The following is a 12,449-nucleotide window of genomic DNA, read 5'->3' as shown; positions in this document are numbered from 1 at the left end:
CGAAGGTAGTTTCCAAAACGGAGGTAGAAAAAAAGCTTGGAATAAATAAAACGTGTTTTCAGTGACAAGGGAAACCTCCGAAGGATACTTCCGCGATACTTTGCTCCGCAGTCGGGAAACTGCGAATAGGTACGTTTTTATTCGCGATCGCATATTCGTGTGCGTCGTACACATCCGCTCCCCCCGCACTCACCTATACCGTGCACACATTCGAACGTGCGAGCTTGCGCGGCGCGAAGGGGTAGGCGAGGGAAAGCGGGGGGTTGGGGGGTGAGGGGTGGGCTGGGGGGATCGGGATTGTGTGTGACCGCACCAACATAACGAAAAAAGCAACAAGTGACCTTAAAAAGTGTATATGCGAGGATAAAAATACGTCGGCGGGTCGCTGATCGAGTGCTCCCTGTACATAGGTAACGCGTATATATGTATACATATCTCCTCCGTGTACATGAACGTATGTACGGATATGTACGGTAATGTTTGTAACACATGATTCGCACGGTTCTAAACAAGATTCGATTTTCATCGATAATTGTAGGAAGAAAAATGCAGTTTGATTAGATTTGGAAATGACGAGTTTTTTTTTATCACTTTGAAAAAACTTAACGAGTCGAAGAAGAAAAAAAAAAAAAAAAAAAAACTCGATCAACGAAGGTGGTTTCAAATTTTCGTTCGATCGTTGCGACTGTTGAGATAATCGGTGAAGGTATTTATGATGGAAATTACGATAGTCGGTGACTCGTAATTAATAATCTCAAACAACGACGAGGTTACACGGTGGGTATATCCGAAGGGGCGTTTTACTTCCTTGAACAAATACTTTTCCGCTCGAGCACGCTTTACCCTCAGATACATATATATTTTAGGTATATTGGGTTGCCTCCGTGAGCTATGCCTGCGACGACGAACAGCCGTAGAGGATAATTGCCCCGTATCAATTTCGGAATAAAAAGAAGAAGTTCATTCCTACGTGGATATTATATTATATCCCATAGGGTGATTTCTTGACATGTGGTGTCCGAAGCCGCTCCAACTTCTTACCTACATTTTATACCCTCCCCATATGCCGACGATTTACCCCTCGGACCATATTACGCAATTATAGGCGCCTGAGACACTTATAACCCATCATTATATCATGGGATATTGTTTTATATTGATACAACCCCCGGAGTGACCGTGAAAAAAAACAATAAAAGAAAAAGGGGGGGGAAACTTTTGTACGAGAAAATGAAACGCGCGGGTGGAATACATCAGCTGAATTTTTACGGCGATCGAGGAATTCGGAGCGGATTGAAAATCGGGAGACTCTAATTATTATCATATTGAACAGAAATTTCGGGTTCTGGAGATGGGATTCGGATAAGCCCATCCTGATTCGACCTAACCTTGTCCGTGGATATCAGATCTAAGATATAGCCTTCAATTAAAGGGTTGATTGTGCACCTCAAGGGTCGGTTCTTAATTAAGAATTTGCGTTGAAACGATCACCGCTGTATGATTTTGCTCTTTTCATTCGATCCATCGACTGTATCGAGTGGGGTGAAATTTTATCAGCGGAGAGAAAGAAAGAAAAAAAAAAAAAAAGGAGGTAAAAAAGAAACGTAGCCTTCGAATTATCGCAACATTATCGGGAACAATGGGGAAGATATTTCTTCCCGTTTGATTTTATGAAAATCCCATCGGACTCAACGACCAGCCGACGAAAGCACTTTTCATTGTTAGGAGAGCGGAATCAGCCCTGAAAAACAATATGACAATCGCATAGAGCGGGTAATTAAACGAGCTCAAAGGAATCGTTTGACCCGGCTGCATAAGTCATCTCAACAGCTGCGCCCGCTTTCCGCATGGATATAAAATTGTTATAAAATTGAAATGGGGAAATACGCGATTCAACAATCCCGCTCGAATTATAAGCGACGAATCGTTTCGTAATTAAAAAAAATTCTGTCGATGTCAGTTTCATCCGAAGGAAACGGTCGTTCGTTAACCCTCCCGTGTAAAAGGACTTCGGCGCACTTTCCTTTGACGAATGAAATAGCGACACTCGACGACAACGACGGACGACTCAGTTCGGTGATCCAGTCGTAGCGCAGATATCGGTCGTACGTCAACGTCGAATGAAAAAATAATCTCCCAACAACTACGATGACTTCCTTTTCGAGCGTCAGTTTAACCGGGTACCAGAAACTGACGCTGCACCTCGGTCGTCGGGCCCGTGGAAGTTGTTTGAATTTTTTTCTATTACCAGGAAGTACCCAGCCAGTTGAGTTTCCGGTTCAACTGATATAAAACTCCGAATACTTTTCGCGCGCCGTGTCCGCCGCGCTACCGGTACGTACGTACGTACGTACCGTCGAATTTCAACGCTCGTAATATCCTGGCAGCCGGGCAACCTCTAGCTCTGTGTCACTGGCGCAAACGGGGCAAATTCTATTCCGAATTCACCAGACGGATCGGACCCCCCCTGACCCCCCTCGAATCCTTTCCCCGAATTAATTTGTTTTTTTTTTTTTTACTCGTCCTTTTTTTTGTTCGAGCTTTTTTTTTATTGTCTCGCCGATCAAGGTGCTCCAGGTGCAAAGAATAGCGTGAAACAGAGGACGGTTCGGTCGATCTGTTTCACGGTGGATATTATAATAGGATCGCGTATACGTCGTAGATGTATAGGAATTATATGGGATTCTAACTGTAGGTATTACCTATCCCCCTTCGCCCGTCGGTATATATGCAACTATATACGGAGATCGGAGTAGTCGATAGTACAGCCGCTTGTGAACTCTATCACTGTATTAGGGCGTACGTAGTTAGATTTTAGTTTAATGATTTCCGCCGGACAATCACTCCGGTAATAGCTGCTGCACTGCGCTGCAACAGCTATGACTATTCCAATAGAGCGGACTACCGACGTATACCCGCTACAGCCGTGTACAAACCCGTAACCAGAATCTACACTCGTGCTCTTCGTCGATGAATGAATTCGTTCCTTCGATTCCAAGTTCTAACGAAAGAACCGGCGATCGGACGGTAGAGAAAAAATCGGCGGCGTGCAGCTAAAAAAATTCATAAAAAATTGAGACGAGGAGAAAAAAACGAGTTGAAAAAATGTCGCCCCCCCACCGATCGGAAAAAGTACGTTGGTCGGTGTCCACCGTACAGTCCAGGATGCGACGCGGTCTGGAAAACAAGAAAAAGAGCTGACGAAAAAAAAAAAAAAAAAGAAAAGAATATGAAGGTCGTAAACGGTTTTCACTGCCCACACTCGACCGCCGCCTTATGGCACGTGGCGTGCGGCGATAGTGATCGTTGAGAAAATCGTCGAACCGTTAAAGTTCCCTTCCCAGCCGGGCTGTTCCTTCCAAGGTGAACCTTGCGTGCGTTATACTTTAGTGTACTATAACATTGGGGGGTTCCCTCATTCTCATCCTTCTAATCTTTTACCATATTACCGCACCTGTAGGGGGTCGGAAACGCGCGGGAAGAAACGGTCGTCTGAAAATTACTCCGCACCTCCCCGTGAGGTTTTTTTATTTTTTCTTTGTTTTTTTCTTTCTTCTTCTTCGAAGTCACCAACCCGTAACGAAGACGTTGAGGACGCAGATTATTTAAAGGGCAGAACACCGTGAGTCGCGTATGCAACGCCGGAAATACAAGGGTGACGTGTGTTTCTTGAAACGTGACTCGGCCAACGGATATTATTCGCTTTTGAAGAAAAAAAAAAAAAAAAACGCGAGATAACGGAAGGGAATATTTTTCGTTATTCGAGACCGAACGGTCTTCGGGCGATCCAGATTTTGTCGCGTCTGAAATCGGGACGATTAATTCCGGAGGAAACCGAGCTCCTCGAGCTTGACCTCCTCGGAATTTCAGGGGATAGATTATCATATCCCCGGCGGTTGGGAAGGAGAGTCAGCCCTTCCCCAACGCAGATACGAATACGTACCACCCGTTTGCCTCCCTCTCGTCTATGTTATTGCGGAGATAAAGATGGTCCCGTAGATAAGGTCGGGCTAAGATACCATTGTTCTCCGAATCCTATCTTGATTGAGATCTTCCACTCCCCCCTCTTACCCATAAGTGCCAGAGACGCCTCGGGTTTGCATGTAAGACTTGATTGGCCGTATCTTTCCAAACATGTAGATATACAGTTACGGTGTTCCAACGGTCTCCTCGACGATCCGTAATTGAAATTAATTTTTCTCCACCCCCACCCTCCTCCCTCCTTCCCCCGCGCAGCGCAAGGAACGAATAAAAAATGAAGAAAAGGCAACGAGGAAACGTGTTCTTCGGACTAGATTCCCCCCGATCCCCCGCCATCTCCGAAAGATCCGTTACCCCATTCATTCCTATCCGGGGATGATATATCCAGGTGATCATAATTCAAGGGCTCTGGGCGCCGCCGGTTAGAAACGCGTGCCGGAAAACCCATTAGTAGAAGTTAACTGTACACCTAACAACCGAGCACTTAAGGACGTGCCATTTCAAAAGTGAATGACAGCTTCGTTATTTTCCACGTATCCGACGAATTTTTCCTTCTCCGATGTATAATTATACGATTTCCCGTGTCCGTGCAAGAGAATAATATTTTTCACGGTCAAGATTATTAATTTCTAAGTCTCGCTGCCGGTCGAGTCGAGTCATTTTTCACGATGAAAAACAAAAAAAAAAACTTGTGAGAAAAAAAAGGAAAGGGTATCACATGTATCTACGGGGTACATCTGACTACGTTTACGAGGTCGGAGCTTCGTAGAAAGGGTTTTAGAATTAGAATGGCTAAGTAATTCCGTACGCGCCGAGAGAGAAGGAGACCGAGAGCGAGAGAGAGAGAGAGAGAGAGAGAGGGGGGTGGGGAGAGAGGAAGAGAGATACGGCGAGAGAGTTAATGACGTAATGGGTAAGCGAGTTAATTAAAGGGTGCGCCTACAGCTGCAGTAGGTAGATGGGTATGTTATAAGGTATAAGATACGCGTGTTACACATTCACTTAACTCGGTACACACACGAGTCCGACCCATCCCTGCTCCCCCCCCTCCCACATCCACGTATTACGCGTGCTTACATCCTCACATTTTTTTCCTCCCTCACCTCGATTCCTTTTCTCTCGACATCTTCGAAATCCAACAAAAAAAAACAACAAAAACGATCGAACATCCGAACGAATAACGACGGTAGATTCGAAAATAAACGATTGAAATCGCGGTAGGAGGGGTGAAATATCCTAAAAAAAAAAAAAAAGGACACCGTGGATTTAATCTGTACGGTACGGGTATATCGTCGGGGGTGGCCAGGTATAAAAATCGCTTATTTGGTCGAACGCGTCGTCGGCGTATGTAGTCCGCAGTTACAAGGATTGAGAACACGGAGGGTCGGTAATAAAAGATGAAAAAAACGAACGAAAAATATTGAAACTAAAAAAGAAGTAGAACGTAAAGGAGAATAAAATGAAAGAAAAGGAATAAAAAAAAAAAAAAAAACTAAGCTAAACCTTTCGTGGGGTAAATAAGGAATCATCGTGAATTATTGAACGTCGGGGCTTATCAGATAGCCACGACGCGCGAGCTAGAGCTACGGCGTTGGCTTCGGCTTTGCGAGAGGCACGTGATCATCGGGTACATAATATAATATACATATACCTCACGGGGGGGGGGGGAGGGGGGGGGAGGGGGTGCAGGTTGAAAACGGGTGGTAAAAGAGGTGGTTATAGGAAGGCATGTATATCGTCGGCTAATCGAGACACGGCTGGCGTGACACCACTTAAATATTGCGACCATTTGCCCGGCGAAATAAACGCCCATCTGTACCACCCCCCTCGCCCTCCTTACCGACCCTCGCCTCTTTCATTCGCGTGTGTAATTTTACCCGGTATATATTAGTGTAGGATGAAAAAAAAAAAAGACAACTTATAAGCTACCTATAATATCGTAAAATAAGAAATATACAAACGATACGAAACAAAAAAAGAAAGAAAAAAAAAAAAAACCCAAAGAACGAAACGTACGTGTAATGAACAAAAAAAAAAAAAAGAATGGGTAGGAGCGTGACACTTATTGATTGCATTTTAATCCCAGGGAATCGGTTGTTACGGCGATGGGTTGGGGAGGGGGGAGGGTGGTAAGGGGTATTTTTAACTTCGCGGGGCGAAGTCGAAATAAAAGCAAAGAAAAAAAAAAAAAAAAATCTTTCGTTTTCAGAAAAAAAAAAATTGCGCACGAGTAACGTGTACAGCTAATTGACTCGCGTGCGGGTGTGGGTATATTGAAAAAGATATTTGTAGGAATATAGCTGTCACTTGTGGAGAAATTGAGGAAAAAGCTTCGATAGGGATCATGTAATAATCGAAGGGTGCGAGGGTGAAAAAAATTTTTTTTTTTTTTAAAATAAAAAAAAAATCAAATCAAATCGAATAAAAAATTTCTCCGCGGTTGACCGTGATGGAATTAAAATCGTTCAATTAGCCGTACGTATATATGTGTGACGTGTTCAACCTGCGGTTGTTGTCTGATAGCGCGGTTATGGGGAATTTTTTCTCCTTTTTTTTTTTTTTTTTTTTCTCACTTTTTATCAGACAATCTTTATGTATTCGTATATCCGTTGGCGAGATAAATTTCCACAAGGGTGGAATCTGGAAGGAATTACGCGATATATCAAAAAGGGAGAAAAGAAAAAGGAAAAAGGGAGAAAAATAAAAAAACTGTGTTACAATTTGACTAACTTTGCAAGTTTATTATAATACGAAATGATCGAAGGGGTTGTTTTCATTCGGTGTATCGCCAATCGTTGGGGGATTGGGGTAAAATTGAAGGGGTAGGGGGTACGGTGATCGTAAAACTGTTATCAGAGGGGAGTAGAGCACCACCACAACCAACGTCGATGCCAATGGCAATGGCAATGGCAATGGCCAGGTGGCGATCAACCGATCCCCATGTACCCGACTGACTGACACACTGACCTCATAGCCCATAGCGTCTGTATTCCCGTTCCGTGATCGGTTTCCCACCCATATCCCCCCCCCCCTCCTCTCCTCCTCCGCCCCTCAATCCTCACCCCTAAACAATGAATTTGGGGTGTAGTACACATATTCTAGTACGTCGGTATATACGTACACTGTGTCAATGCCGATGCCGTTCGATCGAATACCAAAGATTAACAGGGTCAAACGTGTAATTCATTCCGTCGAACGAGACGTCATCTTGAGAGATCCGATGAGAAATGTGGAGTGTCGCCGATTCGTTTATTTTCTTCTCTTCTCTTCTCTTTTTTTTTTCTCGTCTTTTTGTTACCTCGGTTCTCATTGTCAGAAACGATAATTGGCGAGCATTTTTCACCAGACTTTATATACCACCGTTGAGGTTCTTTACATCCGTAGAGACGGGGAGAAGTGCAATTATCTCAGCGGTTAAGAGCGATCGATTAATCGCTGCGGTGGTCAGTCGAGTACGTAACGTTATTTCGTTTTAATTTTTTTAACGTCATCTCTTTGTACGAAATATCTTATCGGTTCGCGCCTCGATTCAATATCCCGGTAGAGTTTTCGAAAGCGTGAGCATTTTCGTGTATATTACGTGTGCATACGAGCTGTGACTCGAAAATGAGAGATAAAACAAAAAACGAAAAAAAAAAACGAAAAAAAAAAAGGATGAATTTCTTCTACCCCCTTGAAACCTAGAACTGACACAAAACCGCACCTCTTACTTCGTGTCAAGCGATATTTAGTGCCCTCTTGGGTTAGACACACCCTAGTATGTATTTCTATTTAATCCAACGTTCGCTTCTTCGTAACGACGTTGAATGCAGATATCAAACCCTCTCCCTCGCTTCGCGCCTCGGCTCGATTTTCACGATTTCGAAACCCCGAAGAGGTACGCGAATTCCGCGTCCGCGACGACTGGATTATATCTCCGTTGAATTTTTCTCATCGAATTCGACGATCGTCCGAATAAAAAGGACTCGTTGTATACGAATGCGACGATGACTTTAACTGATACTCGCGTGACTGTTTGAAAGGAAGGGCGCGGCTGTCATCTGGATACACAGTCGAGTCGCAACAAGGGGGGGAGGGGGGGTGTCCACGGTCAGCTACGGTCTCCGGTCGCCGAGCGCACATTAAGAATCTTTTACTCTGGAGAACAACCGGCTATTGCTTAGCCACGTAAAATTAGGGGTGAGCGGGGGTGTCGAAACGAAAAGTCACGAGCCACGCACCTGGGCTTGCTTCATTTGCTAAGTAGCTGGTTGGCAAGGCGCTAACGTTATGTGCGATCGTACGTACCCGCGTCGCGGAGCACCACCCCTGATTATTTTTTTTATACGTGTACAACGTCCGCCTTCGCGTTGTATACATACATATATACATATATAAAACGGAACGAACCGCTAGGTGCGGTAATTAAAATATGCCCCGGGGTTAATTACTGTTTGAAATTATTAGCGGAGGGGATCGTGAGGCGCGCCGGTGAAAGACGCCGAATTTCTATTCGAAATTAGAAAAAAAAAAAATGGAAGAGAGCTAAGGAATCGACGAACGCGCCGAAAAATGTCGAACAATTATCCGATCGAACGCGTCACAAAGTTGAAAATAATTGCGACTCAACGAGGAGAACGAACCAACGAACGAACGAACGTCGCGTTCGCGTTAGCGTTAGCGTTGAGTCGCGCTGCGTTTTACCGCCCATTAGAACGTGGCGAGTTTCGTGCAGCTGGTTGACGTTGACTTTGTTATCGGAAAATTCAAATTCGTTATATCAATCAATATTTTTTATTTGAGGTTGCCCACCTACGATTCGAACGCGGTTCGGAGTGAAGCCGCCTGTGCCCCGGTTGCGCCGCTAACACCCGTAGAAACTCGTTGACGTTAAATTGTTATTAATTCTTTCGAATTCTTCGAGGTTGATTAGATACGCACTTCCTTTTTCTTTTCCTTTTTCTTTTTCTTTATCTTTTTTCTTTTTCTTTTTCTTTTTTATCACACTACCGTTAACGATCACCCGGTGAAGGTCAATTGAATTTGTAGTACAGACCTGGCTGGTCAGTAACGGTATAAATCACTCTTAATTCCATTTCCGGTATTATCGAACCCGATTAAAACGCAGCAGGCTTCTACTGTACAAGGAAATACTCTTAGCCAGCTGCGTTGCTCCGCGCTAACCGCGTCCAGACGAAGGTCGATCTCGGAGATTTAATCCAGTAAGGATAAAAATAAGTAAAAAAAGAGGGGGGGAGGGGGTGGGTCACCTCCTCTGTATCGGAGGAAATGATTTCTCTTTCCGTTCATTTTTTTTCCATTCACTTTTTTCCTCGGGACGGTAGAAGAGAGTGAAAAATTCCCGACGATCGCGAACGAGCTTGTTGTTCAATCAGACACGATGTGCATGAATTTCGACGTTGCGTCATCGACTCTCCCGTGAAATGTAACGACGTGTAATGTGCACACTGCTTAGCACAGTGATTCCTATTCGATCCCGTCTAGTCAGACGGTACGGCATATTAATCTCAATATCGCCGTTTGATTGGGTCAGTTTGATGGATTATTCGATTTACCGGACACTACGGGCGAACCCTTCGATCATCCTTGACCGTGCGGCTGAAAGCTGATCAAGAATCAGTTCGGCGCAACCGCGGAAAAAAAAAAAAAAATAATACAATAATCATAAAATAAGGAGGGCAATGAAATCACTCGTACGGAGTGAACTCGAAGAGTCTCATCTGTTCGCGGTGACTTTCCTCCGTCTGGTCAAGCGTAGTGACGAGATCCGGTCCTTTGTTTATCCCCTATGAACATAAAGAGAGAGAGAGAGGGTGTAAAATTATAAGATAATCTGAAGGTTTCGGGGTTCGATAAAAATCGAGAAATCCTCGTTACATGCGATGCAAGCGATGCGGTCCAGCTCGCGTCGTCAGGGCTACTTGCATCAGTCGTTGAATCGGCGGGGGTGTCCAGCCTCAGGAGGTATCCATGGTAACCGACTGCTACCCCCTTCCCCTTCCCCTTCTCATCCTCATCCCCCCGTTGCATCCCGATGTGCAGCATAGCCGGTGCAGTTTGAATTTGTGAGTCGTCGACTAGCTGCTGCCGCTGCACCGGGGGGTCGGGATAAAGAGGACTGGGAAGGGGGAACGGTGAAGAAGGGGTTGCGGGTGCCAGGGGACCGCTACGAAATTAAGGGTGGAAAATGGGATGAAAAGTCACTGCTACCGCGAATTATTATCAACCGTTATTATACGCACCCTTGCTCGAAAATTTTTGCAATAACTTTCTCGGCGTAATCAAAATTTTCTAAAGAACGGTTTTTCTGGCCCTTCAATTTTTTTCTTTTTTTTTTTTCTACGATTCCTCGATATTATTTTCTTGTCTTTTTTCTCGATCGGATTCGGGGCTCGTAAATTACTGTATTGTGAATGTATGTAGTTCAGTAGTAGCTCTGCACGGGCAGTTGCGGAGGGTCAATTTATCTCAGATTATGTCACGGGTTAGAAGGTCTTACAAGTTATATACGTTGTAGACGAAACTCTAGTTAAACTTAACGGTCGGTTAAGTCTGCTAGGATATTCTCGAGGTTGACTCCAACGGCTGACATCGCTACTGCAGGACACTAGCGGCAGCCTTATAGTCAAATTTCCCAAACTATAATCCTCCTTCTTCACCGGTTCACCTAAAGCGAAGGAGACTGCGGCCAAGTAGCCAGTCTTATCTCGATTTGCATAAATTCATAGTTATGGGGCTTATACAGGAAAACTGGAGAAACACCTCCCCCCCCCCCCCCCCCCCCCAAAGACGGTGAATCCTTTTCCAAAGAAAACTACAAAAGTCACGCGACCGATAATAATTTCGAATAAAAATCCGTCGCGAAGGAATTCCGAAAATTTTTTATCGTCTCACAGGATCTCGATCTCCTCAATTTTTTTTGTCGTTCTCATTTTCGAGTCGTGCCAAATGTGACGTAAAAAATTAAGTAACTGGCGTACGTATCTAATTTTTTCTCTTTTCCTTTTTTCTCTCTTTTTTTTTTCGTTTTAAATTTATTTTCAGCGTACCGCACATATACAGGCGTTTAATAATTTCAAACACGCCAACACGGCAAGTGGCCGATATCAACATATTGTGCATGACCACAATCGTAAAACAGAATCGGAAAATGGCGAATAAAGTGCTGGATGCGATGAAAAAAAAATAAATAAATAAATAAATAAATAAGACTCGGTCATGAAAGTATAGGAAAAAAAAAAAAAAGAAACGCACGTGTAGTCCGAGTATATATAAGTAATCTAAAAACTTCCGTACTCATCAAACCTCCGCGATGAGAATCAATTCCAATACGCGCGATAAGGTACAGAGGTTTGGTTAGGAGAAAAAGAAGCGATGAAAAAAAAAAAATGAACGAAGAATTTCTATCAGCCGGCAGTTAAGTATAAGCAGAATAAAAGTACATACGAGCTTTAACGTCGCAGTATAGGTGGGTAGGGAAACGAACATTTGTGTAGACATTAGTGATTTGCTTCTATCATCGGGGGTTGATCTGACGTTAAAATATGTACGTTGAAGAAAAGGGGTAGTGGGTGGACGGGGGTGGAGAGGGGGGAGGGGGGGAGGTTGAAGGGTGGTTTATACGAAGCGAGTAAGGGTCGGCTATCGGCGGCACCGCGAGAACGAAGGGGTCGAAATATATACCTACGTAGGTACACGAGCGTACAGACAATACAAACACGAAACTACTTATATTGTTTCCCCGTAGGTCTTCGATAGAACGCGCGATGGGGTGAAAAGGAACAAAGGGGGGGGGGGGGGGGGGTAGCGGGTTGACCATTTGGGACAAACCACCGGCTCACGCGACTGATCTAATCTAACAGGACTGACCTCGGCGAAGATCTTTATCTCGAACGAAATTGATTTCTTGCATTTATAATGCATGGCGAAAGAGGTACGGTAACGATAACTAGAAATTCTATACGCGCCGGGTGAAACTAGTAGTTGAAAAAAAAACGAAAATCAAGAAGAACCGTCGTCGAGAGAAAAGTCGTGAAATGAAAAAATTAATACCGAGAGCTGCGGAATGGGGAGGGGGGGGGAGGCATCTGACCAGCCGGGGGTTTTCACCCCTTCCGCAAAGTAAAACTTGGATAAAAGTTTTGCGGTCCCCCTGGCGCAGTACCTGCTTAAAATGTTTATACAACAATAATTCAAAGAGTAAAAGCTTCTTGCCTTCGTTATTCTCTCGGAGTTTTTAGTTCTCATTAGCAAGGGCTTAGGTGAACGTCATCGGTCGTAAGAACTTCGAGTTTCGTCAGGGACTTTCTTTTCCTAGGTGAAATAATTGCAATTACGACGAGAAAAAGGGTAGGTAGAGCGGGAGGGAAACGGAGCGGAAGAATCGCCGCGAAAATCACTCGGAGAGAATGAAAATATAAAACGCGATAATACGGCGATAAAGCGAAGGTACGGTAGGATAGGTGGCG

Source organism: Athalia rosae, chromosome 3 (genome assembly GCF_917208135.1).
Source record: "Athalia rosae chromosome 3, iyAthRosa1.1, whole genome shotgun sequence".
Taxonomy (NCBI): Eukaryota; Metazoa; Arthropoda; class Insecta; order Hymenoptera; family Athaliidae; genus Athalia; species Athalia rosae.
This window is presented reverse-complemented; position numbering follows the sequence as displayed.